Source organism: Elephas maximus, chromosome 12 (assembly GCF_024166365.1).
Source record: "Elephas maximus indicus isolate mEleMax1 chromosome 12, mEleMax1 primary haplotype, whole genome shotgun sequence".
NCBI classification, from domain to species: domain Eukaryota; kingdom Metazoa; phylum Chordata; class Mammalia; order Proboscidea; family Elephantidae; genus Elephas; species Elephas maximus.
The window spans coordinates 79,036,572-79,047,349 of record NC_064830.1 but is presented as its reverse complement, the minus strand read 5'-3'; positions in this window follow the sequence as shown (position 1 = coordinate 79,047,349).

Sequence of the window (10,778 nt, the reverse complement as noted above, 5' to 3'; positions counted from 1 at the left end):
ACCAGGTGGGTACAACATGCCAAACACTGTGCCAGGAGCTTCCCACTCCTTCATTTCACTTGCACCTCCCAACCACCCGGGATGTCCATGCCCACTTACTGGGGAGGAAACTGAGGCTCATGAGATGGGTCAGTGACAGAGCCTGGATTTGAACCCAGGTGTCTGAGACTCCACATTTCCCACTGTGCCTCATCTCCCTTGAGTCAGGGTCTGCCTGCCCCCTGGTCCTTTTCAAGCTTCTTGCCAGGAATGGGCTGAGTTCTCAGGTGTGTTGGGGAGGTACAGGCATCTATCCTAGATCCTCACTACTCGAACAGTAGCTTGTGGACAGGAAGCATCTGCACCACTTACAGCTTTTTATGAAGGCAGAGTCTCAGGCCCCACCCCAGAACTACTGAATTGGAAACTTCATTTAAATAAGATCCCCAGGTGAGTCATGGGCACATTAGAGTTGCAGCCTGCTTCACACTTCAGCAAGCATCAGAGTCACCTCGGGGGCTTGTTCACCCACAGCTCACCTGTCCCCTCCCCAGAGTATCTGCTTCAGTAGGTCTGGCGTGAAGCCTGAGATTCTGCATTTATAACAAAGTCCCAGGTGATGCTGATGTTGTTGGTCCTTGAACCACGCTTTGAGAACCACTTGTCTGCATGTGCCAGGGTTCAAGTCTGAGTTAAACAAAATCCCTGCCTTGGAGGAGCTCAGAGCCCTGGTGGCACTGTGGTTAAGAGCTCGGCTGCTAACCAAAAGGTCGGCTGTTCGAATCCACCAGCTGCTCCTTGGAAACCCTATGGGGCAGTTCTACTCTGTCCTATAGGATTGCTATGAGTCGGAATCAATTTGACGGCAATGGATCTGGTTTGGGTTTTGAAGGAGCTCAGAGGCTCTGGGGAAGACGGCACATCAGCTCCTTCTTATGGAAGCAGATTTTCCTTGTCATAAATCCTGGGAAGGTAGCTGTCATAAGCTGCTCTTTAAAGCTGCATCAGTGCTATCCTGTGTATGCCTACCCTGGTGCTCTCTCCTATTTCTGCACTTAAATCCCATCTGTGCCCCTCCTCGCTGTGGCGGAGGGCAGGCACAGGTGGTCACCAGCTTCCTCCTAATAACCCTTCACATGTTTGCAGGCCGTTATTAAATCGCCCTCAGATTTTCCTTCTCGAGGGCTAAATAATTAGCTGCCCTTTTTGGAATCATGGGGTGGAGAGGGTTGGGCTCGCTGTAGCCACCAGCCTCAGCCAGGAGCATGTGTTGTGGAAATTCTTGAATCAATGTGTAGGCTGGAGGTGGGATGGGGTGGGGGTGTCAGGAGCCTTCAAATGACTAAATCATCAGACTTCTTCATCTAAGCTTCAGGAGTGATGCCTGGTGGGATGCAGGGACCAGCTGGAGGTAAAGCTTCACTGGTGAGTCAAACATTTTTTGGGGGGCTTATGGGTACCATCAAGTCCAGACCCCTGCCTCTGTGAACTCTCCAACCCTGAGCCACTCTAGCCAAGGGACCATCACCTGTGTTGCTCAGAAAAAGCACCACATGGCAATCAAACTCATGGGGCAGCCTGGTTCCAGGTGATCCTCCTCAGTAGAAAGGGTGCGAACATCACAAAAAGGATGTCCTAGCATGCAGACGTCAAGGTCAAACCTTAGACCACCTCCATCAGCATCCACTGGGAGGCTTGTTAGGAAATTCAGATCCCCAAATCCTACCCCTAATCCTCCTGAATCAGAATCTCTGGGTGAGGACTTCGGGAATATAGAGCTTAACAAGGACCCCTCCCCTCCATTGCTTCTGTGCATATTCAAGTTTGAGATTGACTGTCCTAGTGTCTGACATGGGTCTCTCTTCTCAACCTTGGCCAAGATCAAACAAGGAGAACTGTTCAGGGTTCATAAGGCACCTAGTACAGTTACTAGTAATAATAGCTACTTGCCTGTATGGTGTGTTATATTTTGAAAATAAAAAATAGTAATGGCTAGCATTTATTGAGGCTTCTCAGTGGCAGGCACTGTTAAGGGGTAAGTATATGTTACCTTAAGGAGGCTTGGTGGTACAATGGTTAAGTGCTTAGCTGCTGGCTGAAAAGTTGATGATTTGAACCCACCCAGCAGCTCTTCGGAAGAAAGACCTGGCGATCAGGATCCATAAAGATTACAGCCAAGAAAACCCCATGGGGCAGTTCTACTCTGTCACATGGGGTCACTATGAGTCGGAATCAACTCAACAACAACATGACATACATGGTACCCAACAACAACATATACAGTAAAACCTGCGAAAGCTGGAACCTGTCAGAGAAGGAAAGCCCAAATATCTTCCGGTAATAGCGATAGAAAAGTAGTAAGACTGCACCGTCAAAGGCGGAAACCTTGCGAGACCCTGGAAAACAAAGCAGTCCTGTCAAGCTCCTGCTTTCACAGGTTTCACTGTATTACCTTGTTGAATCTCCATCTCCAGGAAATAGGTTCACAGAGAAACGTGTTTGAGGTCACACAGCTAGTGAAGTAGCAGGCATCAAGACTTGTCAGTTTAACCTCCATGCCACCCTTTCTTTCTCCTGGCCACTCTTCCCTGCCAACTAGAAAATGAAATAAGAGGCACTGTGGCCACAGATTAAATGTATGCCTTGGAGAAAAGAAACAGAGACCCACTCGTTGTCAACTGCCTGCCGGTGTGTCACATGCATTTTTACAAAAGTTTATTGTGATATATATAACACGACATTTCAGCTTTAAAAAAAAAATTTGTATTGTGCTTTAAGTGAAAGTTGACAGATCAAATCATTGTCGCATATAAAACCTTATATATTCCTTGCTATATACTCCTAGTTGCTCTTCCCCTAATAGGTAGCACACTCTTTCTCTCCACCCTCTGTTTTCGTGTCCCTTCCTCTAGCTTCTGACCCCCTCTGCCTTCTCATCTCCTCCCCAGACAGGAGCTGCCCAGATAGTCTCATGTGTCTATTCAATCCAATAAGCCCTCTCCTCACCAGTGTCATTTTCTGTCTTGTAGTCCAGTCCAATCCCTGTCTGAAGAGTTGGCTTCAAGAAGGGTATTCCTGTCTTGGGCTAATAGAAGGTCTGGGGACTTAACTACTTTTAAGTGTACAATTCAATGGTGTTACATTCACCATGTTGTACAACCATTACCACTATCTATTTGTAAAATGTTTTTATCACCCCAAAGAGAAACTCGGTGCCCCCTCTGTGGTAATTTTCCATTCCTCTCTCACCCCAGCCCCTCCTAACCTCTTAACTACTTTCTGCCTCTCTATATTTGCCTACTCTAGATATTTTATCTAAGTAGAATTATGCAATATTTGTTCTTTCGTGTCTGACTTTCTTCACTCAGCATATTTTCAAGGCTCATCCATGATGTATCATGTATCAGAACTTCATCTCTCTTCTTCTAGTTCCCGTTGAGTCGATTCTGACTCATGGCAACCTCACGTGTGCGGAGTAGAACTGCACTCCATAGGGGTTTCATGGCTGTGACCTTTCAGAAGAAGATCGTCAGGCCTTTCTTCTGAGGCACCTCTGGGTGGGTTTGAACTGCCAACCTTTTGGTTAGCAGCCCAATGCTTAACTGTTGGTGCCACCTCATTTCTCTTTATGCCTGAGTAACACTCCATTATATGGATATAGCATATTTTGCTTATTCATTCACTGCTTGGTGAACACTTGCGTTGTTTCTACCTTTTGGCTATTGTGAATAGTGCTGCAATGAACACTGGTGTACACGTATCTGTTTGCATTGTTGTTTTCAGTTCATTTGGGTATCTGCCTAGGACTGCAATTGCTGAGACCGAAGAAGAATTGATGTCTTTGAGTTGTGGTATTGGCGAAGAATATTGAATATTTCATGGACTGCCAAAAAAATGAACAAATCTGTCTTGGAAGAAGTACAACCAGAATGCTCCTTAGAAGCAAGGATGGCGAGACTGCGTCTTACATACTTTGGACATGTTGTCAGGAGGGATCAGTCCCTAGAGGAGGACATCATGCTTGGCAAAGTACAGGGTCAGCGGAAAAGAGGAAGACCCTCGGCGAGGTGGATTGACACAGTGGCTGCAACAGTGAGCTCAAGCATAACAACAATTTTAAGAATGGCGCAGGACGGGCAGTGTTATGTTCTGTTGCGCATAGGGTCGCTATGAGTCGGAGCCGACTCGACGGCACCTAACAACAACAACATGGTAATTCTCATGCATTATTCTCTTTTGCTTTACCTTACTCAGTCCTAGGAAGGAAGTATTATACCCATTCTGCTGACATGGAAAATTGAGGCTCTCAGAGGTTAAATGGCTTGCTTGAGGTCACACAGTTTTTATGTAGAGGCTGGACTGGGAGCCAAATCTTTGCTATGAAACCAACTGCCCCCAATGAAGATATACATGATAGAGACCTGAATCCTGTGTGGGGTTATTTGGTTACGCCAGTTTCTGGGGTTCATACTTAACAGGTGGCTGCCCTTCCTATTTCCAGACCAGCTACCTAATTAGCCTAGGGCCTTTTGGTCCCCTGACATTCAGCAACACTGCCCAGGGTTACAGGTACAGCTAAAACAGGATCCAAATGGCATGTTTGGGAAGTTCTGTAATTACAACTGACAGAGAAGACAAGTGCCGCCAGCCCAGCCTGTATGGCAGAAATAGAAAGTCACCTACCTAACCAGAATCTGTGCTCCCCACAGGGATGCTGGTGACTGCTTTTAATTATAATGGGTATCCTGAGGACTGTGGTTAGCATTGCCAATTCTAACTGCCTGCTTACTGACCCTGGAGAGAAAACCATTGTTATGTGCAAGTGTCTGCCATCCAGGGTTGGATCTTCAAGGGGAGAAAGTGAGAGACCTGATTCCTTTTAGGAGCTATAGACAGGGATGAGCCCACAGGTGACAGAAGCAAGTGACTGAAACCTCATTTCTTGATCATCAGCTCCGAGGATCATTCTGCTTTAGCAGGGGCTGAACTCCAGAACCATCTAATCTGCCTACTGGACATCTCCGTCTGAATGTTCCACAGCTACCTCGTGGTGGACGTGTTTTAGTCTCCCAGTGTCTCTTTCTTAGAGAGACAGTGTCCTGTTTCCCTCAGCCCCTTGCTCTGTGTGGTTTTTGTGGGTCATGGCGCCCGCGGTGCGCACACTTCTCTGGTCACCTGCTCAGGCTGGATCAGGCAGAGTGCTGAATCCCCTGGACACAGTGCGTGGACAGATAGGCACGTGCCCTAAGCAGGACCAATCCGTTTTTCCACAGAATTTGATATAAAGCCTTGCTCCTTTTGGAGCATAAACTAAGAAATAAGCCTAAGGCTACCGTTGCTGTTGTGTGCCGCTGAGTTGATTCCGACTCAGAGGGACCCTACAGGACAGAGTAGAGGTGCCCCTTAGGGTTTCCTATGTTGTAATTTTTACAGGAGCAGATCGTCAGGTCTTTCTCCCGTGGAGTCGCTGGTAGTGGTAATTTTTATGCAACGGGAAGCAAATCTCCAGGAAAAGAAAAAATCTAATGTTGAAAGACAAGCTGAGAAGAGGTAAGACACGGAGAGAGTGAGCTCATATAACTTCAACTACACCCCTGAAATCAGCCATGCCTGAAGGATTTGCCCTTGGACTTCCCAGTTAATGGGCTCATAAATTCTCTTTTTTTGCTCAGGCTGGATTGAATTGGGTTTCCTTCAGGCGTCCTAGGTAATATATTAAAAAAACCGAAACAAAACCCTGCCCTGTTAATTCCACCTCATGGTGACAGGCGACCCCATGTGTTACAGAGTAGAACTGCTCTACAGGGCTTTCTCAGCTGTAATCTTTATGCAAGCAGATCGCAAGGACCTTCTTCCACGGGATGGCTGGGTGGGTTTGAACCACGAACCTTTAGGTTAGCAGCCCATCACAAACCACTTGTACTACCCAGGGACCTCAAATTTAACATATCCAAATATGAAAGCCCTCCTCCAACCCAGCAAACCTACCCTCATCCAGCCTTCCCTGCCTTCCACAATCTTACCACTACTCACTCAGTTACTACAGTTGATTTGCCACCATTACTTTAGTTCATTGTCGCATCACTTCTTACCTGGATTGCTGCAACAGCCTCCACACTGGCCTCCCTGCCTCCAGGGTTGTCTACTCCATGCCCAACGACAGATAGACAGACGCGCGCACACACACGTACAGACACACACAGCTGCCAAAATGGTCTTTCTGGAGTGCAGATCTGATTATGACTCTCCTTGCTCATCTACAAGGTAACTTATAAGGCCCCACCTACCCGTTGAACCTCACCTGGCACCACGCTCCCCGTGGTCCATTCGGAGAACCACTTTGCAGTCCCCACTCTCACCTCTAGGCTAATAAACATGCTACTTTCAGGGGTTCTGAATCGTTTCTCTGCCACGGACCCCTTGGCAGCCTGGTGAAGTCTATAAACTCTATCTCAGAATGACATTTTTAAAATCATAAAGTAAAACATATAGATTATAACGAAATTATGACACTGAAATATAGTTGTCAAATTATTAAAACAAATTAACTAGTTGCCATTGAGTTGGTTCGGACTCAGGGTGACCCCAAGTGTGTCAGAGTAGAACTGTGCTCCATATGGTGTTCAGGGGGTGATTTTTCAGAAGTAGATTACCAGGTTTTCTACTGAGGTGCCTCTGGGTGGACTTGAACTGCCAACCTTTTGGCTGGCAGCTGAGTGCATTAACTATTTATATACCACCCAGGCACGCCACGTGCTCCTTCATTAATGCATTAAACAGAAAGATCTAGTTGTGGTTTTAGTAACTACTGTAATTTCTACGCAAGAAAGAGTGTAAATGAAATTTTAAAAATACGGTGCAAAATTTGTAATGTGATATGAATATTTGTGATTTTTATTGGTGACAAAGTCCCAGGCAAGTGCTAATATTGTTGTGCTTTGTTGCGTACATTTATCATGAAATGAAATATTAAATATCAGATGGAGATTAGTAAAAATAGAAATGTAACATTTTTCCTTTCTAAATTCGTAAAAAATCAGTTGCAATCAAGTCAATTCCAACTCATAGTGACCCCACGTGTGTCAGAGTAGAACTGTGCTCCATAGGGTTTTCAATGGCTTATTTTTCAGAGGTGAATTGCCAGGCCTTTCTTCCGAGGCATCTCTGGGTAAACTCAAACCTCCAACCTTTCGGTTAGCAGCTGAGTGTGTTGCCTGTTTGCACCATCCAGGGACTCCTTTTAAGTTCTAAGTTCACGGACACACAAAATTCTAACCATGGACCTCCAGGCTTTCCTTGGCTATAATCTTTACAGAAGCAGATTGCCAGGCCTTTCTTCCAAGGTGCTTGTCTCCTGCTAGGTTTGAACCACCAACCTGTAGGTTAGTAGTTGAGTATAGTTATCAGACAACAGGGACTGTGTAATTCCACATACATGGCAGTCTCCCATGGACAGGGGGCTTCTCCCCTGAGATTTGCACAGGTGCCAACTGCCTTGTAGAAACAGGCACAGCTTTGGCTTGAGACCAGGTTACACTTCAGGGCAGGACTGCAGTTCTCTGTGAAGGGCACGGAGAGGATCACAGGGCAGTCCCCAAAAAACCGAACCCATCATCGTGGAGTTGATTCTGACTTGTAATTCCCCTATAGGACTGAGTAGGACTGCCCCATAGGGTTTCCAAGGCTGTAAATCTTTATGGAAGCAGACTGCCACATCTTTCTCCCACAGAGTGGCTGGTGGGTTTGAACTGCAGACCTTTCGGTTAGCAGTTGAGCACTTTAACCACGGTGCCACCAGGGCTCTAGCACACGGCAGCTGGGAACCCTGAAATTCAGTCTCTGAGTGACACCTGACACTCCTGTAGTGAGTGATTTATCTCATTCATCGCTGGCAGGATGGTGCAGTGCTGAAGAACTGGGCCTAGAGAGCTAAGCCTATCTGAATTTCTGTCCTGCCTGTCATTACCCACCTATTTACCTTGAGTCCCTGGGTGGTGTAAACGTTTAACGTCCTCAGCTGATAACTGCAAGTTTGGAGGTTTGAGTCCACCTGGAGATGCCTCGGAAGGAAGGTTTGGCGATCTACTTTAGAAAATTTACCATTGAAAACCCTACGGAGCCCACACATGGGGTTGCCATGAGTCGGAATCAACTCGATGGCAACTGGTACCTTGGGCAAATTACTTCACCTCTCAGAGCTCAGCTTCCTCACCTGTAAAATGGGGATGATAATAGTACCCACCTCCTAGGGTTGTGGTGAGGATTAAAGAAGAATGCACGCTAAGTGTTCAGCACTCAATCATAATAACAACTCAAGAGTTGGAGACGTCCACATTAGCTATCCTTGACCCTCCATTTACTCATTCAACGAACATTTATTGAACACCTATTGTGCACCAGGTGTTTTGCATACATTGAAGTCTTTCATAAGCCTGGAGCTAGGTTCTATTATCCCCATTTTAAATAACCTCCTCCCTTGGCGTGGTGGTGGGGTGTTAGTATCCTCAGCGCTTAGTATTCTCAGACTGTTTCAGGTCTTGAAGAATGAAGGTAACAAACTAACCCTAAGGGGCTCCTCCCCTTCCTTTTTGCCCTCAAGATCCAGCATTGAGAGGCAGTGCCACGCAGTGGCCAAGGGAAGGACTCCAAGAAACTGGACTATAAGAACAACATGGCATCAAGACTGGAAGAAGACTCATTAACAACCTTAACAACCTGGGATATGCAGATGACACAACCTTGCTTGCTGAAAGAGAAGAAGACTTGAAGCACTTACTTGGCGAAGATCAAATACCACAGCCTTCAATATGGATTCACCTCAACATAAAGAAAACAAAAATCCTCACAACTGGACCAATAAGAAACATCATGATAAATGGGGAAAAGACTGAAGTTGTCAAGGAGTTCATTTTATTTGGATCCACAATCAACACCCAGCAGTCAAGAAATCAAACGATGCATTGCATTGGGCAAATCTGCTGCAAAAGTCCTCTTTAAAATCTTAAAAAGCAAAGATGTCATTTTAAGGACTAAGGTGCACCTGACCCATGCCATGGTGTTTTCAATCGCCTCATATGCATGTGAAAGCTGGACAATGAGTAAGGAAGACCAAAGAAAAATTGAGAAGAACTGATGCCTTTGATTAACGGTGTTGGCGAAGAATATTGAATATACTATGGACTGCCAGAAGAACAAACAAATCTGTCTTGGAAGAAGTACAGCCAGGATGCTCCTTAGAAGCAAGGATGGCAATACTTTGTCTCACACATTTTGGACATGTTATCAGGAGATACCAGTCCCTGGAGAACGACATCATGCTTGGTAGAGGGTCAGCGAAAAAGAGGAAGACCTCAACGAGATGGACTGACACAGTGGCTGCAACAATGGACTCAAACATAGCAGGGATTGCGAGGATGGCACAGGACTAAGGTGTATTTCATTCTGTTGTACTTAGGGTCCCTGTGAGTCAGAACTGAGTTCAGGGCACCTAACAACAACAACAACAGGTTGGAGTTCCAGCTCCTCCAAACCATTCATATACCCCCTGGGCAAATTACTTCACCTCTTTATGCCTCTTTTTTTTTTTTTTTTCTCATCTAAGGAGTTGAGTAGTAATAATGCCTACCTCTTGGATATCAGAGAATTAAAAGATTGAATTGCATAAAAAGCTTAAAACAGTGCTTGATACACAGTCCTCAAAAATGTTTGCTATTATTATTTTTTCATGGGAATACATAGCAAACTCCTTTGCCTCCCTCAAGTGTCCCCAAGGTACATCCATCCCAGTTGTCACCTTTCCTCTGTGACCCTCCCTTCTCCCCAAGCACCCCTTTCCATTAATGCTGAGAAACACTGTTGGATAAATGCCTTCGCGTGGTTAGGAGTACAGGCTGGATTCAAACGCTAGCGCCGCCTGGCAGGCTTGGCGAGTGGCTTTACCTCACTGCACCTCAGTTGCCTCATCTGTAAATTGTGGATAACAGCCAGCACCTCCCGCATCAAGAGGAGCCAACAGCAACAACAAAAATATGTACTGAGTGCCTACTGAGGGTCAGGCCCTGTGCTCGTGTATAGCCGTGAACAAGGCAGATGAAGTGCTTAGCTTACGTCTGCCATATTTTAAGAGCTCAACCTGTCACATGCTATGTGCTACAAATATATATATAATCATACTAAAAAATGTACACATACTAGATTTTTACACAAAACATACACACTTATTACTTTCACATTCATCGTCTCATTTATTCCCACACAACAGCCCCTGGCAGGGCAGAAATTTTATCCCATTTTCACGATGTCAAGATACAGGCATTGAAAGGTTAAAAGGCTGAACTGGTGACCGCCAAAAGGTACCACTTGTCTTCCTTTTAAAGACAGAACCAGCGAAGGTCGGCATTCCACCTCGCATCCGGCAATGGAGAGCTAACCCAAGCTCTGTGCTCTTGGGGTAGGAGGACCGGTTTCGGGGTAAAGCGTTGGAAGAGGCCTCCCGGCAGGGCACCCCACTACGCGGGCTAGCTGGCGGGCGGACACGCCCCAGGGCGCAAGCTCACTCGCCCGGAGCTTCAAGCGGGCAGAGGCGCGCACGACCCCAGGCACGACGCTGGGTGGCGCTGCCGGGCCGCCCTGCGAGAGACCTGTTGCGCCCAGGGCGCAACTCGGGCAGATTTAGGGTAAACCGGCGCTCGGCTCTCTCCGCCCGCCTCCTGAAGCCGGAACGCAGCACCTGGCTCTGGGCGCCCTACGCCCCACCTTAACTTGGGCCTCCTATTCTTTTGGTCTCTGCATTTCTCACC